Consider the following 21,120-nt stretch of genomic DNA (forward strand, 5'->3'; position numbering starts at 1 on the left):
CAAAGTCACGGTGACTCTCGGAATGCTCCAATTCGCCTAGCACAATATCCCGATCCCCTTCTTCATTCAGAAGTTTATGAAAGTAAGTCTGCCATCTCCTCTTAATCTGGGCATCTTCCATCAATACTATACCATCTTCGTCCTTGATGCATCTCACTTGGTCCAAATCCCGAGCCTTCCTCTCTCTCAACTTGGCCAGCCGGAATAACTTCTTCTCCCCACTTTTTTTCCCCAATTCCTCGTACATACGACCATAAGCCGCAGTCTTAGCCTCTGTGACCGCCAACTTAGCCTCCTTCCTAGCTGACTTATACCTCTCCATGCACACTCACCTCTCCTCCTCACCTATGCTCCCCACTAACTTCAGGTACGCCGCCTTTTTTGCTTCCACTTTACCTTGGACCACTTCATTCCACCACCAGTCTCCTTTATGCCCACCAGATATGCCCGTCGAGACCCCTAACACTTCTCTCGCAGCCTCCCTAATATAGTCTGTTGTCGCTGACCACATAGTGCTCGCGTCACCACTGCTCTTCCAAGCTCACATAGCCGACAACCGCCCCTCCAACGCTTGGGTTTTATCCTTAGTTAAGGCTCCCCACCTGATTCTCGGTCTTTTTCGAGTAGACCTTTTCCTCCTCTTTAACATAATACCAACGTCCATCACCAAGAGCCTATGCTATGTCGCGAGTATCTCACATGGAATCGCCTTGCAATCCTTGCACAACCCTCTGTCACACCTCCTGAGGAGGAGATAGTCAATCTGGGTCTTCGCCACCGCATTTTGAAAAGTAACCAAATGCCCATCCCTCTTCCGAAATCTAGAGTTCGCAATCACCAACCCAAAAGCCTTAGCGAAGTCCAACAACGATGTACCTCCTCCGTTCTCTCCCCAAAACCGAAGCCTCCATGCACCTCGCCATAACCACCTGCGGTCGACCCAATATGCCCATTGAAATCCCCTCCTATGAGGTACACCGTATCCGAATTGAAATTAAAAAAATTAAAAATAACTGAATGTATTTTGGCCCCTAGTGTGTATCAACATAAATTCGAATTAAACGACCAAACCAAACAACGAACGATATCACTACAATTGAGCATAGTTTCAGGATACTTGGATTAATTTGCAAAAGTACTACTGTTATTTCCGTAAATGTTGACTAGGCAATTTAGCCCAAGCTCTGAGAATTACTAGGTTAACCTTTCATCCTTTGACCTATCATGTTTTACAATATTGTCAAAGATTATGTACAGAAAGATAACACTAAATCTAGCTGTTTATTAGGATTCAATTGGGACCCCAACAACTCAAATACATGACTTTCCTAAGAGACTCCTCAGATTGCTTAACCTTCTCCTTCAATGGATCTTTGTTTGCAGAAACCAAAGAAGAAGAGTGAGAAGAGAGCTTCTCGGCCTGTGAATATGACCTTACATTGTTCTTTGCATGTTGATGTATGACTCTGATTGTGTAATTCCATCTACAGATTCCTTGATCTTTTAGTGCCTCTACTACTCCCAAGCTCACTGCTGTAACCCATGCCTTGCTTGTTGAACTCATTTTCTAATCTTGAATCTTGAATCTTGAATCTTGAACTTTGGCTAAGTTTGTGAAGGTTTATTTTGTTGTCTAAAATATTGGTTGAACTCTCTCCATATATATGATGCACATTTACACATATGGATAAGAGCTGGAAAACAAAAATAAGAGGTTTTTGGTTGTGGTTCCTATGGTTTTGGAGCACGGTATTCCAGTTTTGGAGTTTGGTGTGCGGCTATGAATGTACATTTCCGCCCTTGCTATAATTTTTTATGATCACAGTTATGGGGGTGTAGTTGGTATTTCAATTATTAATGCTCGAGGGGAGGGTCGGTTAGTTGAAAGAGCACATAGAATTTTGAGATGTTGTTTGGATACTTACTATATTGGAGACACGTAGAGTGACAAGTGCTTATGTGCCTAATGCCTAGTTGAATAAGTATACGATAAATAAGTGGAAATCTAGGACTCGGGGACATGAATTGGCTATGATTAAAGAAAATCCACTTGCGCCCAAACCATGGGAAAAGAATTTGAACATGAAACCACATTAATGTTTGGAGTTACGTACTTTACAACATGACGCGAAAACACTGTAGAAAATCGCACGTAGTTACAGTTCTTGTTTCTACAGTAGGGTAACTTATTTAAAAAACGGAAAAGGGTCAAAATTGTCTTCGAACTATTGAAAATAGTTCAAATATATCTTCCATTTATTTTTGGTATCAAATTTGTCCTCGCCGTCTAAAAATTAGACCATTATTACCCTAAAACTAACGGCTGTCACATCAGCTTTTGGACATACTTAAATATTACGGGAAAAGGGTCAAAATTGCCCTCAAACTATCGAAAATAGCTCAATTATATCCTCCGTTTTGTGTTTGGTACCAAATATGTCCTTGACATCTAAAAATTGGACCATTACTGCCCTAAAAACTAATGGCCGTCACATAAGCTCATGTAAACAACAAAAGTCTATCTCCAACAGACGGTCCTCCATCTTTGACAAAAGCCCCCACGAATAAAATTTCTTTCTCCAGTTTCATTCCTTGACTCATCGAAGTGTTGCTCCTTCCAAATAATTAAAGCTACACCAATCTTATTATGAGAAATTTAGTTGGGCTATTATTAAGATTCACAAATCTATAAAAAAAAAAAAAAATTCAATATACTATACAAGAAATAAAATACCAACTTTTATCACTTAAAATCATAAATCTTATCACAAAAATGGTGGAGAACAACAAAAGTTGTATATTGCAGTACTCATATGGCTAGCTATCAAAGCTCATATCTCAAAAAGGTCACAAATTAGTTGTAGAGCTATATCCTTTTAAAAATAACTCTCATAAAAAACTCGAAAACCATTAGAATGAAACCATCCTCTAAAATACTATACCCTTCCACTTCCAGCTTTCATCAACATAAAAGAAAAGAAGATGGACCGCAAATAAGACCTAGACCCAAAACCTCATAAAAAGATATATTTTTTAGACACCACCTAATCCTTCCCCTTCTCACTAGCCTAGCTAACAGGCCACCTGAAGTGCTTCACTGCGCCTTCACGAGAAATACAGCAACCCCTCGCAGAAAATGGAGAAAGAAATTTTATTCGTAGGGGCTTTTGTCAAGATGGAGGACCGTCTATTGGAGATAGACTTTTGTTGTTCACATGAGCTTATGTGACGGCCGTTAGTTTTTAGGACAGAAATGGTCCAATTGTTAGACGTCAAGGACATATTTAGTACCAAACACAAAATGGAGGATATATTGAGCTATTTTCGATAGTTTGAGGGTAACTTTGACCCTTTTTTCATAATATTTAAGTATGTCCAAAAGCTAATGTGGCAGCTGTTAGTTTTTAAGGCAATAATGGTCTAATTTTTAGACGGCGAGGACACATTTGGTACCAAAAATAAACGGAGGGTATATTTGAGCTATTTTCGATAGTTCGAGGACAATTTTGACCCTTTTCCGTTTAAAAAATGACGTGAAACACTGTAGAAAATTTGACGTAATGACTAGTGTCATACCTCCTTTTTTCGAGGGATAGGAAAAATTTTTCAATTTAAGTGACATTATTCGAAATGGCATTATTTATTTAATTCAGATTCGCCACTTAGAAAAATTATGATGGTATCCAAGTCACCGGTTTATTTTAAAATTCCAAATCGAGGAAATTGACTCTATTTATGGTCCGCGAATACAGAAGATCGAGTAAGGAATTCTGTTAACCCGGAAAAAGGTATGAGGTACTTCCGAGTTCCATGATTTTAGCACGGTCGCTTAACAATTAATATCTATCTTAAATATCTGAATTATTACAGGTTTAAAACCTATTGTGCATTTTTACTTCTAACCGCTTTTAATTAATTTTAATTACTGTTTAGGAATTATGGGATTTATTTGAACAAGTCGCGCACTCGTTTGTTTTTGTACATATTGTAAATCACGCCACGTGAAACGTACCAGTGATTCACAATACGTTTATTTTAAATATTATTTGAAGTTGTGGTCAAGTCGCGTGAAACACGCACTTGAGTTGAGATTTACATATTGTGACCATGTCACGGGAACTGTACCCATAGTCACTATGATTTATTAATCGCACCTAAAGTAAACTAGGAATGTTTATGAGCTGTTTAATTCCTAATACTGCTTTGAGGTATATTGCAAGGTCAAAAGAATTATGGAGAAACGTTGTTGACAGAATGTGTACAGATTGAGATAATTTTAAGGTAAATTGACATAAGCATCATTGAATTCGAACGTCAGTTAATTATTCTATCATTTGAGACCCATAAGTTTGGAAAACGACTATTTGAAGAATCACGAATAATTAAGCTCAGAACTTCTGAAAATCCCTACATGCCTTGTATTTACAAAATCACTCAACCACTGAATGGCAGTATTATAGATTAACAAAATAAATAAATGGTTTGAACAAATGAACTTCTATCAATTTAAACATTTGTAATTTACATGAACAGTCACCTAAGCAAATACACTGTCAATTATGGAATACATCATCTTATGCTTAAAATTACAACATCCATCCTCCATTAAAGAATACAGGTTTGGTTAACCTTCACTATGATCACAACTCTAACTCATGCTTAATGAATAACAAACCCAAACAACAAAGAGCCGACAGAGATGAAACTTCACTCAAGCCTTAAATGGCAAATCAAACCAACCTGTGGCCAAATCCACCATTATTGACCTGCAAATACAGCATTAGACTTTAATTTATCAGAATACAAAAGCAAGTTCAGATTTCAGTAGTTAACACTCAAATATAGGCAGCATGTATTTGATAATGAGATATGTGGGTTGAGATCCAACTAAACATGTGAAATTAGCTACAATTCTTGTCAGGAAATTGTAATGGAGACCATTTGTCCTTAACATGCAAATCCATAATAGATTTTAAGTCTTAAACATATCAAAACTAACATCTATTCATGTTCAAAACAGAACAAACAGTCAGTTTATATAATCACAACAAATAACTTTAAAGAATAACCAACATTTCATTGCAAATCAAAACAGAGGTACATGTGTGAGATGTGTACCTGAACTCATAAACAAGCTGAACCTTTTCCAAATAAAGGCTAAGAAAACCAACACGAGATGAATTCAACAAGATCAACAGCAGGAAACAAAAGAACAACCTCAAGTCTTAGCTAAACAGCAGAGTGACAACAACAGATTTTTTCAACAACTCTATGCAATTTTGAAGAAAACAGAAGTTGAATAGCAAATCAAAAGAGAGAAAACAGCTTGTGAAAACCTTGATCGAATTTTCAGAGTGTTATCTTTTAGAAATCAGTGTAAAAAATAAAGAAAAAGAGTCTGAAATTTTTGGAGAGAGTGAATGTCCAAAATGAATATGCAGGGGTGATTTATATAGGGAATATGTGTGCCATATGAGAGAATGAGAGAGAGTGTGAGAGTATTCTGCCAGCTCCCTAAAAATCAGGAATTGTCATCTTTTTCAACTAAATTGGACAGCTGTACTTTTCAGATATTTTTTCTTATTTTCAGCATCTTTTCTTAACCAATTTGGACAGCTGTCCATCATCTATTCCTTTCCTATTTTTATCAGCCCCTTACTTCTGAAATTAACCCCTTTTGACCTTTGATTTACTGCATTTTAACCCCTTCCCAAACTCTTCTAGAACTTTCCATCAACTAAAAGAGAATCTAATTTTCTATCCCATTCACCCCACTAAAATTCCAATTAATACCAACTACTGCCTTTACCTCAACCTACTGTCCTCTTTTATCCCACATAATCAATATTTACTAAACAACAACTAATTAATCTAAATTGAAATTAAGCTATCAAGTACAAATTAATCACAATCAGCAAACTAATTGACCTATCAATTAAGCACATGCGTAATTAAAACCATAACCTAATTAATCGATTGAACTTCAAGTAGAACTAAATCAAATAATTATTCGGAAAGCTAAAATATTTTCAATTATTAACCTAAGAATGCTGACATTCAAACAGGTGATTACTAACTAAATGCAAGCCTACGGTTATTTAGCTAATCTATGAGCGAAACTGATTCAATTAAACTAGGTCAAACAAACCACACAATTAAAAAAAATCTTCTGCTTTCAACAAACAAAATCAACAAAAGAATAAGATAAAAAGGGTGAGGGAGTACCTATGGAAGGAAAGACGATTCAATTGAAGCGATTTCAATGAGGTTCGACCGGATTCCGATGGTTCCGAAATGAGCTAAAACTTACATTAATCAATTGCCCTTGACTAGAGCAATTGATCAATGTCAGTTTCAAGTCAAAACAGTTGAGAATCAATGAAGAAATCAAAAGGGAATGAAGCTAGGTTTTCTGACCGTTTTTTAGATCTGAAATTCGTGAAGTTTGGGTGGTTTTTTTGGGGAAATTGATGGGATATTCGGGATTAGGAGGATGTGAGGACTGTGGGGTGTGACTTTGAGGGAGATTGGAGTTGTTTGAAGCGGCGCCGCTAGCAAAGGGTCTTGGGACGGCTAGGATTTGAGTGAGAGAGATGAGAGGGAATGAAAATGGGGGTCTCTAAGGGTTTGGGGGGTCGGTTCGGACAGATATAAGGGAATTGGGTGGTGAGTTTATGGCCGTTGGATTAAGGGAGATCAACGGTTGAAATTGGGCGTGAAAAAAATGGATCATTTTGTTATTTGGGGGGGGGGGTGTGGACCGGGTATAGGAATTGCGTTGGGGTGGTTCTGGGGCTATTTTGGGCCATTTGAGGCCGGTCCATCCTCATTAAAACTAGGCAGCCTTCCCTTCTTTTTCCTACTTAACATTAAAGTAAATTATTTCCAAATGTAGCCACTTAAAATTCCCAAATCAATCCTAATTTTTAGCAAGATTGACCTGCTTACTATTTTCTAATATTTAATTAATTAATTAATTAATTAACTTAACACTAATGAAAGAAAATTATTAATTTAAAACTAAAAATCTAAAAATAAAAACATGACCATTGTATTTTTTGTGATTTTCGTTTGATATGCCTTTAATTAATATAATTAAATCCTACATGCAATTAAGATCTAAAATGCTATGAGACGGAGAATTGAACATTTTTAAGATGTTTTCTATGATTTTATGTTATTAAATATGCAAAACAAAAATGCAACTAAATGCAAACAAACAATTAAAAAGAAATTCCTAGAAATTCTATAAAAATCAAAAACAATTAGAAAATTTTATTTTTTGTTGATTTTGTGGGAGTATTTTTGTAGGACAAAAATTACGTACTCACATCTGCCCCTCTTTGCTCGAAAACATGAAGAGTTTTCTGGAAAAGATAAAGTGAGCAATTACGAGTAATATTTGCCCGTTTGATGCTCCATGAGAAGCATTTTGAAAACGTTTGACCAAACCTTGCTTCTGAGGTTGCCTGCATATCCTTGGCTATAAAAGAATCATGTCAGTGTAGTTCTGAAAGTTTTGGTAGCTGGGACTACCGGGAAGCTGTAATTTCACTATTGTTGTTGTTGTTGCTACTGCTTGCTGAACTCCTTATTACACCAAAATCAAAAATGAAAAAGAAACTAAATAAGCCTATCAGCTATGAGTTACAAAATTCCTATATATGAGTTTTCTGAAACTTGGTCTTAAGTCTTAGATAGTTCCTCACGCAGACTCTGACCTGAACCTTGATGCTTGGTAGCTGCAGGTGCTAGTTTATTCTTCTATCACTTCTTCTGATCGAAACGGGACATGCAATGCTCGTGACTTCAATCATGTCTTGAGCAATCCACATCCTTTCTTCCGCTTCTGCATTTTGGATTTACTTTTCTTTTCTTTAGTTTGGGTTGAGATTTCTTCTTTTGATCATCCCGAACCCCGTGCCTTCGAGGTAAAACCTTCTCAGACAGCAAAATAAAACAAACTAATGAATATTTCTGCCGCAGTTTTCACTAGAAAAATTTCGTATGTTATTCGTAACAAAAACTCTATACTACTTCATTATTGAAAGTAATAGAAAGATCAGGATTGGTACACCCTAGGAAAATATGATTTCTTTGGGATGGCATATCCTTCATTTAAGATCAACTCGACTAGGGAGTGGAGACCCTATGTCTAAAATAAAATCAACTAGGGATTGAAGACCCTATGTCTAAAATAAAATCAACTAGGGAGCGAAGACCCTATGTTGGAAAACGAGACTAAGGAGTAGAGGCCCTATGTCTAAAATAAAATTAACTAGGGAATGGAGACCCTATGTTGGAAAAATGACTAGGGAGTGGAGACCCTATGTCTAAAATAAAATCAACTAGGGAATAGAAACCCTATGTTGGAAAACAGACTAGAGAGTGGAGACCCTCTATCTAAAATAAAATTAATTAGGGAGTGGAGACCCTATGTTGGAAAAGAGACTAGGGAGTGGAGACCCTATGTCTAAAATAACATCAACTAGGGAGTGGAGACCCTATGTTGGAAAAGGAGACTAGGGAGTGGAGAACCCTATTTCCAAAATAATTTCAACTAGGGAGTGGAGACTCTATGTTGGAAAAAAGACTAGGGAGTGGAGACCCTATGTCTAAATTAACTTCAACTAGGGAGTGGAGACCCTATGTTGGAAAAGCGGCTATGGAGTGGAGACCCAATGTCTAAAATAAAATCAACTAGGGAGTGGAGACCCTATGTTGGAAAAGCGACTAGGGAGTGGAGACCCTATGTCTAAAATAAAATCAACTAGGGAATGGAGACCCTATGTTGGAAAAGAGACTAGGGAGTGAAGACCCTATGTCTAAAATAAAATCAACTAGGGAGTGGAGACCCTATGTTGGAAAAAAGACTAGGGAGTGGAGACCCTATGTCTAAAATAACATCAACTAGGGAGTGTATACCATATGTTGGAAAAAAATGACTAGGGAGTGGAGACCTTTTGTCTAAAATAAAATCAACTAGGTAGTGGAGACTCTATGTTGGAAAAGAAGACTAGGTAGTGGAGACCCTATGTTGGAAAAGAAGACTAGGTAGTGGAGACCCTATGTATAAAATAAAATCAACTAGGGAGTGGAAACCCTATGTCTAAAAATAAAAATCAACTAGGGAGTGGAGATCCTATGTCTAAAATAAAATCAACTAGGGAGTGTAGACCCTATATTAGAAAACACAGCTAGGGATTGGATACCTTATACTACCATGATTTGGAACTTTTTTTCTTTTCTTTCTTTTCTTTCTTTTTCATCATTTTAATTTTTTTTTTTAAATTATTTTTTTTTAGAGAATGAGTAAATGTGGGAAAGAATTTGAAGAAGACTTCCCTTTTGGAGTTGTTGCTGCTGCAGAGCTGTTTCTAGCCCCCGCGCAGTTTCTTTTGGTTGCACCTGCTTCTTGAAAGGTTGCTTTTAGATTGCACCTATTTCGTGTTTTTCAAACAAAGAACAATTTGTCAGTTTAAAACGGTGGTTGATTTTGTAGCCTTGAGTGTTTCAATCACTTGATCTCGGCCGACTTCTTTGATGATAATTTCACCTGCAACTAATTTTTTTCTGAATACCAATTGCATTTCTGGCCCCGGATAACCTTTGTCTTTTCCAAAACTTTATCATGACGGTTGATCGCGTGGGACGTAACCTTTTTTAATTTTATTTTGCCTTTTAGGCCTTTCACTTCTTTCTTTCAATTTAGCTTTGGAGCATTGGGGAATCTTTGGCTTTTCGGACTTTTCCAAAATAGTTAGCCATGTGGGACTCAACCTTTCCAACTTCATTTTGCCCTTGTAGGCACTTCAATTTGATTTCCTTCTTTAGAGAGTTTCTAATTTCGAAACCTCAGCCACCATGGCCAGTCGGGGTCGACTTGATGCCCCTACCGAGGTTGGGTGCCTCTTGAATATCAGCTTGTGGCAAAGGAAAGTCCTATAAATCAATCTTGCCGTCCCTTCTTTGCCTTAGTTTTGGAACAGAGTTAGACCGAAAGGGATTTAAGGTAAAACAAATAATGGAATGGACAATGAATTTAGACAAGAAGTATCTCTTTCGGGGAAAGGAAAGAAGGAATTATCTGGAGTACCTGCGGACTTCAATGAACATGATATGCCTTTTGGACTGGATGCCTGATCTGTGTAAACCATCTGACTCTAAAAAATTCATCACAACTTTTGCCTTGAAACTGAGAAACCTTGCCCAGGACTGTCAATACCAATGGCTGTGAAGATCCTCTTTTCAGTTAGTAGTGCCCTTTGCGGGTTTTCACCAGCTGACCTCTCTCATTTCTCTTCCCACCATCGCCTTATAGTGCCCTTTGTAGGTTTTCACTAACAAGACTCGCTCATACTCATTTTCTCTGCTCGTCATCGCCCTATGGTACTCGTGAGGATTTTCACCAATAAGACTCTCTCGTTTTATTTCTCTCATTTTGGTTGCATCAGATCCAAGTGATTGTATCCTCCAATTCTTTGAACATTCTCGTTGATTGACCGGAAGGACTTGAAAAGGATTTGGGTAAAAAGGATTTGGATTGAATTACAACTTTGGAACCTTTCAGGTGAAACCATCGCCGAACCATTGTAACATCTGCCCCAATTTTAACTTTTTGGAGAAATGTGGATTTTTATTTTGGTGTGACTGAACCCCAGAGAGAGGCTGCCTACATATCCTTTCGGAATCAAATCGAACGTAGTTCAAATGAACTTTGTTTTTATTTTCTTTGGTTTTTTCTTTTCTTTTGATTCTTTTTCTTTTCATTTTTATCTTTTGTTTCTTTTTAAATAATAACTTATAGGTTCCAAAGAGGGTAATCAAAAAAAGGGGAACCGGCTCGAAGGGTTTGCAAAGGGTTGGTAGTGTTTGGATAGCGAGAATAAAAGCCTTCGTCATCCCAATCGGAGCATGTTAAAATTGTGACAACGGTTAAACGTAATTCCTTTTGACCGCATCTGCATTGACGTCTGTCTCAAGGTTATTTCCCTTGATATCTCCCAAATATAACGCTCCCTTTGGCAACACTCTTCTTATAATATACAGACCTTTCCAATTGGAGCAAAGTTTCCTTTTGGCTTATTCATGATGTGTTCCCCCACTTCAAATTTCCTGGGCCGCACTTTCTTGTTATAGGCACATGCCATTCTTTATTGATACAACTACCCGTGGCAGACTGTGGCCATCCATTTTTCGTCAATCATAGTCAACTTTTCCAATCGAGCCTTGGCCCATTCCTCATCCTCGATCTCGGCTTCAGCAATAATCCGAAGAGAGGGAATCTCAACTTCTGCGGGTATTACAGCTTTAGTTCCATAAACCAATAAGTAGGGGGTGGCCCCAACTGACATGCCCACGGTTGTGCGATATCCCAATAGCGCAAAAGGCGGCTTTTCAGGCCATTATCTGGAACCGTGAATCATTTTCCTGAGGATTTTCTTGATATTCTTGTTTGCAGCTTCAACGGCGCCATTAGCTTTGGGCCGATAAGGGGTAGAATTACGATGCATAATTTTAAATTGTTCGCATACCTCCCTCATCAAGTGGATGTTCAGATTTGCAGTATTATCTGTAATGATAGTTTTAGGAATACCAAAATGACAAATAATGTTGGAATGCACGAAGTCCACCACTGCTTTCTTGGTGACGACTTTGAAAGTGACTGCTTCGACCCACTTTGTGAAATAATCAATGGCAACCAAAATGAATATGTGCCCATTTGAAGCTTTCGGCTCGATTGGCCCAATAATATCCATGCCCCAAGCAACGAACGGCCAAGGCGCTGACATAGGATGTAGCTCTGAAGGTGGTGCATGAATCAGGTCACCGTGTATCTAGCACTAATGGCATTTCCGGACAAAACTGAAACAATATTTTTCCATGGCCATCCAAAAATAACCCGCCCGGGGGATTTTCTTTGCAAGGACATACCCATTCATGTGAGGCCTACATACTACCAAATGCACTTCATTCATGATCTTTTCAGCTTCTCGGGAATCTACACACCTCAAAAGATTTAGATCTGGAGTTCTTTTGTATAGGACCTCTCCACTCAGAAAGAAACTTCTTGCAATCCTTCTGATAGTTCTCTTTTGATCTCTCCTGGCCTGCTCGGGATATTCTTTTGTTTTCAAAAACCTTTTGATATCATGATACCATGGCTGAACATCTGGCTCCATTTCAATTGCGTTACAATAACTATGCCTTTCTCGAACTTGGATTTCTAGCGGGTCAATATGAACATTACCCGGGTACGGCAGCATTAAGGCCAAAGTAGCTAGTGTATCAGCTAGCTCATTGTGTAATTGAGGAATATACCTAAACTCTACGGACTTGAACTATTTGCTATGATCTTCCACATGTTTTCTGTACGGGATGAGTTTGATGTCTCGAGTTTCCCACTTACCTTGGGCTTATTGAATGATCAAATCAGAATCCCCCATGATTAATAATTCCTCCACATCTATAACAACTGCCATATTCATGCCCATGATGCATGCTTCATACTCGGCGGTGTTTTTTGTACATAAGAACCAAAGCTGGGCTGTGGCCGGATAGTGTTAACTTGTGGGCGAAATCAAAATTTCTCCGATCCCGACGCCTTATGCATTTACAGCCCCATCAAAGATCATTTTCCAGGCAATGGTGTTCTATGGAATTACTTCAGCCGAGCTTACTTCCTCGTTTGGAAAATAAGTGCTTAATGGTTGGTATTCATCTTCGACTGGATTCTCAGCTAGATAATCCGCCAAGGCTTGGGCTTTCATCGTCATGCGAGTGACATAGACAATGTCAAACTCGGTGAGCAGGATCTGCCATTTTGCTAACCTTCCTGTAGGCATCGGCTTCTGGAATATATATTTCAAAGGATCCATCCTGGTTATAAGATATGTGGTGTAAGCTAACAGATAATGTCTGAGCTTCTGGGCGACCCAAGTTAGGGCGCAACAAGTTCTTTCCAACAAAGTGTATTTGGCTTCATAATTGGTGAACTTCTTGCTCAGATAATATATGTCTTGGTCTCTCTTTCCGGTGACATCGTGTTGCCCCAGGACACAACCAAAAGAATTCTCCAAGGCTGTTAGATATAAGAACAAAGGTCTTCCCGGCTCGGGTGGCACCAACACTGGCGGATTTGACAGGTACTCTTTGATTTTATCAAAAGTTTCTTGGCACTCCTCTGTCCATTTGATTGCCACATCTTTATTCAATAACTTGTTATAGGTTCACAAGTGGTAATAAGCTGAGCGATGAATCTACTGATGTAATTCAGCCTCCCTAGCAGACTCATGATCTCTTTCTTGATCTTTGGAGGTGAAAAATCCCGAAAAGACTTTATCTTTGTTGGATCTAATTCAATACCCCTCTGGCTGACTATAAACCCCAGGAGCTTCCTAGACAGAACTCCAAATGCACTTTTAAACTGGGTTCAATTTCAAGTCATACATGCGCAGACGCTCAAAAAAGTTTCTCAGATCTCGCACATGGCCTTCTTGTGTTCTAGATTTAATGATCACATCATCAACATATACCTCAATTTCCTTGTGCATCATGTCATGGAAAATGGCGGTCAGAGCTCTCATGTAGGTTGCCCCGGCGTTTTTCAGACCAAATGGCATGACCCTGTAACAGTAAGTGCCCCAAGGTATGGTGAAAGCTGTCTTTTCTGCATCCTCTTCATCCATACCTAGCATAACAATCCACGAAAGACTGTATTTTATGCTTAGCACAATTGTCAACAAGAATGTAGATGTTTGGCAATGGAAAGTTATCCTTGGGACTCGCTTTGTTAAAATCCCGGTAATCAACACACACTCGGGTTTTACCATCCTACAGTGGCACTGGAACCACATTAGCCAGCCACGTGGTGTATCGGACCACTCGGATCACACCAGTTTTCAGCTGTTTGGTAACTTCTTCCTTGATCTTATCACTAATGTCGGTTTTGAACTTTCTTTGCTTCTATTGGACGGGTGGATAACATGGATAGGTAGGTAATTTATGTACCACCAAATCAACGCTCAGCCCTGGCATATCATTATAGGACCATGCAAACACGTCTTTGAATTCAAACAACAGTTGGATCAAGGCATCGCTAGTTCTTTCGTCAGCGTGAATGCTTATCATGGTTTATCAGATCTCTTCTGGAGTGCCCAAATTAATTGTCTTGGTTTCATTTAAGTTTGGCTTAGGCTTATTCTCAAATTGTTCCAATTCTCGATTTATTTCCCTAAAATCCTCTTCATCACATTATGGTTCTTGATTCATTATTTCAAAGTTAGACAGCATTTTAAGATTTAGGCATGAAGTCTGCAAGCATGTTATGTTATTTAAGTCCGCATTATTAGAACTGAAATGAAAAAGATAAGAAAAATAGCAAAATCAGAATAAAGAAAAGAGACATCTATAGAAGCTGAAATATTGATTCCATTTCATTGAATTGAAAATATGAGGGTTTACATCAAAATCAAAAGACAATAAAGTAAAACCATTCATGTTACACCCTGAAATAACTCGTAATGTAGAAGAGATGGCAAGACTGGACTACCGGGACTCCCGTCTCATAGGGAATGGGGTAGCTTTCCAATTCTAAACCTTGAAATCCGGCCCCATATACTGCACTTTGGCGTTGCTCGTGCCTTTGCCTGGCTAGACCATGTGGGACTCATATAGCATTTGTTTCAAGGCTTCACAAATATCATCGATTTCTTCAGCCGTGAAGACCTCTTCTTCTTCTTCCACATATTTTGGTTTGACAAATGATTGGGCGAGATATAGAATTGGCTGGGGGAAAATCATCGCTGCTGAAGGAAATCCTATTGACCTCAAAGAATCTTTCTACCATTCTCTCCAATTGTTCAAAATAAGTATCAACAGGGACATATGCTTCATTCAGTGTTTTCAGGAGCATTTTCTGGTGTTCATCCGAACTCAACAGAAGAGATAAGAGTGAGACCTGTGTCTTCCGGAGTTAGTCGACTATTGCATATTCTGAAGTTTTCATCTTTCTAAAGAAATATTCAGCTTCCTCATTGCTTACAGGCTTCTTGGATGGAAACCGTTTATCTCTGTTCAGTTTGGACTTCTTTAGCTCTTCTAGGCTATGGTACTTCCCAGACTGATCCATTTCATTCACTTCTCCCATGACCTCTTTTCCCTTGTATGTAACCACGACTCTGTTGTAGTTCCAGGGGACTGCGGTGGGATCTTTCATAGGACTCTATGGTGCACGGCTGATAACCACAGGCTCAGTGAGCCTTGGTGAAATTACCGTCCCCCGCGCTTCATAGGTCCCTTTCAGCACAAACAATCTTGGCACATTCAACGAAACTTTCCTTTCCTCTAATTTCTTGGGAGTGTTGAGGATGAGCTGTTCTTTTCTCGGGACCTTAGGAACGTAGAGAACCACGTTCTTAGAAGGTGCTGCCCCAGTCTTTGTTTCAACAGCTTGAGGAACCTGAGTGAATTTCTTCTTGGTTTTGGCATGTTTCTTCGATGCTTTGGGTCCCTCTGAATCGGCGATGGCCATGATGGCCTTCAATGCCGGATTAAACTCCTCGTCATTACAAATCATTCCAATGACCGACCCATTATTGTGAGCTGGTAATGGATTGTTAGTCACATTAGGGATCTCTTCGTTCCTTAGCGCACTTCTTCTTTCTTCTATCAAGCTTTCAACTGCCCTTTTGAGGGTCCAACAATCTTCTGTATCATGGACTTCTACTCCTGAATGGTAAGCACATCTGGTTCTAGCCCTATATGATGGGGACTCATGATTCTAGCGGTTGGGAGGCACAGGTTGCAATAGACCTAGTTGGTTTAAATTTTGAAGAAAACTGGAATAAGATTCACCAATAGGGGTGAAATCGGTTCTCCGGGGAGGCTCACGAGGGCATGGATTATGTTGATATGTGTTTTGTGGTGGACGGGGATTATGCGGGGCTTGATAGGGATGGTTATTTCTGGGAAGTGGAGCTCAGGCTTGGCTGTAATGCTGTTGTGGTCGTGCGTAAGGTTGGGCATTCATCACCGCTTAGTGAAGTGGTGCCATGGCATAGGCTGCATCTTGGTGTGGATAATAGTGTTGTGGGGTTCTTGGCTGCATGTAAGAGTGATCAAATGATCAGCAGGGCCCTCTTGAACCAGAAGCTATCATGCTCTCTCCTCCCTCTTTTTATGATTAGCCAAACCCCCAGAACCGTTTTGGATGGCTTGGGAGGTAGCTTTCAAGGCATCTTGACTCAATATCCGGCCAGTTTTCAGACCGTTCTCTACCATTTCCCCGATTTTGATTGCCTCAGCAAACGGTTTGTCCATAGCGGATGTCATATTCTGAAAATAATCAGCCTCTTGGGCCTGCAAGAAGACTGTAACCATTTCCGTCTCGTCCATAGGCAGTTTTACTCTGGCGGCCTGCTCGCGCCATTTGATAGAATACTCGCGGAAATTGTTCGCGGTTTTCTTCTTCAAGTTAGACAGGGAGTTTCTGTCTTGAGCTATGTCGACATTGTACTGGAATTGTCTGACAAAATCTCGGGCTAAATCATCCTATATGTGCCAGTGGGAGATTTCCAGATCCATATACCATTCCAAGACGATTCCTGTCAAGCTTTCTCCGAAATAGGCCATCAACAACTCTTCTTTCCCACCAGCCCCACGTAGATGATTGCAATATCTTTTTAGATGAACAATTGGATCTCCGTGCCCATCATACTTCTCAAACTTTTGCATTTTGAAGCCAGCAGGTAAATGAACATTTGGGAACATGCACAAATCTAAATAGGAAACACTTTTTTGGCCACTCAGGCCTTGCATGTTCTTAAAGCTTTGTTCTAAGCTTCTCATCTTTCGATCCATTTCTTCCTGTTCGAGGTTCCTAACTGCTCTTTCTGGTTCAATTGGGGACTCATATTGTTGCTGTTGAGCATATGAGTTTGGAGTAACATGAGTTATGTTCGGCTGAAATTGTGGGCCCTGGAAGGTGAATGTTGAAGGCTCAAAGCATGGCCTGGGCATGGTTGGCTGTGCCATGGTAAAGACCGGTGGTGCAGAGAACAACATTGATGGTGCTCCGGAGAACGGTGCCTGGGGGCGGACCACAGAAGGCATACCTGTAGCTCTTTTCTTTCATTCATTTTTCATATCTTGATTTCTCTTTTCTTTCTCTTTTGTTGTTTTTCGCTCTTTGTTTTTCTACATTGTTTTTGTCACTCTTTTCTTTCCTTTTCTTTATTCTCTCTGTTTTCGCTTAGTTTATTTAATGGAAATGATTGAATCCGATGGGAATTATCTACGTATCATGACGCCGCACGAATTAGACCATTACGTAGTTCAGGGAAATAAATGCAATAATGAAAGAAAAGAAAATGTTTGGGGTTTTTCAATATTAATAAAAATCTTTCAGGTTTTTTCGATTACATAAACTCGAAGACACTGATAACTGAAAAGGAAAACATACAGATTCAAAACAAAATTACAAACAGACTTGACATGTATGACAGGACAAACAGACTCGATAAGGGTAAAATACAGACTCAAAAACAGAAAAATCAAGAACAAAGATGAGGCTTAAATGTTATTCCGGGAGCCCGAGTGGCTTTAGCTGGTCTCGGCGCAGGATTTCTTGTAAGCTCTTCCTGAAGGAGTTCGAGGTCGGCCATGATCTGGCGAGCGAAAGATAGTACCGAGTGGAAGAACATAGCTCAAGTCATATTTTCACATTCATGGTATTTCATTGCCACGTAGTCGGCTATTTCCTTGATTCTAAGCTTAATGGTGCCTTTCTCGTGGTGCAATCGCCCAATCTGTTGCTCCTGAACTTCTACTATTTGCATGGCCTCGTTGTTTTGGTTTTGCAATTTCACCTCGCTTTCTTCCAATTGGTTAATCAGTGCATAGCAATGTTCTCTCTCAGCCCTGAAGTCTTTCATTTGTTGGCCCATATTTTGTTTTCAATAATGACCAACTCTTTCTTTAAGATCGCGACTTCTCTGTCATAGCTTTGCTTCACCTGGTGTGCTAGCCTTGTTTTTTCTTCTGCATCTTTTGCCAACTTTGCTCGAGCTTTTGCCAAATCTTTCTTGGCTTTTGTCAGATCGGCCGCATAATTATGTACTTTTTGCCTCAAGTTGCTTATGATTTTTTCGTCCCTCTCACTTCTTACCGGCGTCTCGGCACCTATCTTCATTTCCCGAAGCTGAGCTCGGAGAGCTTCATTTTTTCGGGCCAACCTTTTCTTTTCCCCCTCATCTTTAGCGGCTTGCAAACCACTTTTAAATTTGATGGTTCTGACTTGATGTTCTAGTTTGCCTATAGTGGTCCGGTACTCCTTCTCTTTGACCAACCAAGCCCACTGTTCTTGTGCTGTATCAATAAATTCCTGGACATGGGGCCTTTTAGTCAGCCTTTCAGATTCGTCATTTGTTGTGACTCTCTTTCCTAACCAAGAGATGTACCCAAGTAGAACCTCACTTTGGACAAATTTTTTACTCGGGTATTTGCCCCCAAATACTGGCACTCGCTCCAATTTTGATGGACCACGTCTTCGGGGAATTGAGCATCAGAGCGAATGTCAACCACTTAAGTACTGAGGTCCATATCCTTGGGAACTGTCTGACATCTTCCAAGTTGTCTCAAAACCCGGTATGGGGCATATAGTTGGATGCTACAGAGACCCATCAGAAGGAAGTAAGGACCCGTGGCAGGCATATGAACAATCTCATCGTCAAGGAGCAAACCTAATGTCCATTCTATCTTATCTGCGGTCAAAGCCTGAAGGCGGGTTATCTAATTTCTGACTCCCTCTGGCATTACGAATCCTGTCACCCGCATACCAAATTCTTCGATGCAGTTTTTTCGGGTAGAATCGTAATTCATGCGGGGACGGTGACAAAGGTGTTCGATCATCCACATTTGTAATAACAGATTGCACCCTCGAAAAACCTGACTTCGGCCTTACAGAATGTGAGGGCTCAGAATATATCTGATACGATCATGGGTGCGAGGGTATTCTTGGCCTGAGTAGTCAAAACATGAAAACCTACGGCTACACGCAAATCAATGTGCCCGTCCTCCCTCGAAAATACCAAAAGACCTAAAAATGCCACCATGAAGGCGAAGCATCTATGCATCTCCCACTTTGACCTATTGCCTTTACTACAAAGTCCTTTTTCTGGGTTTTCGAATCCTCCTAAATGCCCGTACCACTGGTATAGGAAGTGAAAAGTGGAAGCTCCACGTGCCAAACTTACTGTTTTGATCGGTCTACTTATTTTCAGTAAGTCTAGAAACTTGTGGGGAGCGATGGTCCTTGGAGACACCAGGTACTTATGTCTCAATCCTTCCAAACTCCCGGCATAACCTAACATTTCTTCCAGAGTGGGTGTAAGCTCGATGTTTGAGAAGCGACAAACATTGTAGGTTGTGTCCCAAAATGACACTAGTGCCTCTATCAGATCACTTCTAGGCTGAATCTTTAATAGTCTGGTGAGCGCCCCAAGTATTGATTAACCCTGTCTCGTCCTTGTTTTCCCAAATCTTCCCACCACATGTGGAGTGATAGTGGAATCTGATCCATAACCCTCACATGTAAATTCTGAACAGTGCTCATTCTGCACATTTTTAAATTAGGGTGACTCGGTTAAAACATGTAAAAAAAAAATTAAGAACTGACCATAAAGAGATTAATTTTGCAAAATCCAACTTAAAACAAATCACGACTACTTTTGCAAATATGGCCCTTCAGCACTTCGGAAGGGAAGATTTTAGGGTTGTGCTTGCTAAGTGGCCTAAAAATTGGGGAAAAAAAAAACCACAGGCGACTATTCTTGCAAAAATGACCTTTCGGCGTCCCGTTGGGACATTTATGGCTATTTGGACAAAAACGACATCACCTGACTTTATTTATGACAAAATGACAACATTTCATATTTTTGGTTATTTTTGCAAAAACGGGGATGAACGTGAGGTTCACAACAAGAAATAACTAATTTATAATTAATGATGCTATTACTTGAGAATATTTTGGTTCGGGCAGATGTGACAAACTTGTATGTAATATCAGTTTTTTGTGTTATGTACATGTCTATAGGTAAGGAGATTGCCTCCATTCTCTGTTCAAATTTTTTTTTGTAGTTGTACAATAGATTGGCCTTAGTCAACCTACACTATATAATCGAGGCTGAGGTTTATGTCCTTCTCCGTGTAATTATTATTTTTGGAATACACAGGTTGTAGTCATGCCTGACTCCTCCATCTTAATGATGGACTTTTGAAGAAAAATAAATATTTTGGAAGTACCAAGTACACAACTAAAAAAAAAAAAAAAAAAAGAAAGAAAACGAAACCACATATATGTTGGAATGACGTGCTTTCCAATGTCACACGGTTGAACATAATGTAATTGTACTCCCCTTTTATCATTTTATTTATCGGCTAGAATTTTAATACGCTTATTTAAAAAATTACTCTATCTTGTTCACTTTAATTTTTTTTTTTGTTTTCGTATATATTAAGAAATTCACTTTAAGTAATTTTTTAATATTTTTCTATGGTCCATAATATTTGATTTTTTTTTCAAAGTTGTCATTGGAGTAAAGAAACTAGGAGTATTTATTGTATTTTCAATGAACAAATTAAGGTTAATATGGTCAATTATATTATTAATTAATGTTAAAAAGTGAATTTCTTAATTTGTGTGAAAACAGCAAAAAAGCGTTACTTAAAGTGGACCGAAGGGAATATTAATTAATAATAAAATTGACTATATTAATCTTAATTTGTTCATTAAAAATATAACAAATACTCCTAGGTTCTTTACTTCAAGAGCAACTTTGAAAAAGAGAAGTTCATTCCTTCTTGATATCTGAAAAAATCAAATAGTATTGACCACAAAAAAAGAGACCAAAAATTCAAATAAAGTCAACCCGGGGAATATTTAATAACATTGTTATATTAATTATAGAATTATTTGACTAAATTATTATTTAAGTTTTCCTCGTATTTTAAAAACAATGTATATAGATCTATTGAAACAAGCATGGATCTTGACAAAAATTAAAGTCTTCTTCATTTTCTAATGCGACACTTGCTTTGAATTGAATTGATTTGTTGCCCATT

The 21,120-nt window shown here is 38.9% G+C and overlaps 1 long non-coding RNA gene across 1 annotated transcript; it reads right to left on the reverse strand.

The window, feature by feature from the left end:
* Positions 1–4,478: 4,478 nt before the first annotated feature.
* LOC107799499 (uncharacterized) lies at positions 4,479–5,778 on the reverse strand. Its single transcript, XR_001651141.2, has 2 exons — positions 5,119–5,778; positions 4,479–4,766 (listed from the first exon to the last, which is right to left on the reverse strand). It is a non-coding gene; the product is annotated as an uncharacterized LOC107799499 (long non-coding RNA).
* Between the last annotated feature and the right edge of the window lie 15,342 nt (positions 5,779–21,120).

This window comes from Nicotiana tabacum, chromosome 2 (genome assembly GCF_000715075.1).
Source record: "Nicotiana tabacum cultivar K326 chromosome 2, ASM71507v2, whole genome shotgun sequence".
Lineage (NCBI taxonomy): Eukaryota > Viridiplantae > Streptophyta > Magnoliopsida > Solanales > Solanaceae > Nicotiana > Nicotiana tabacum.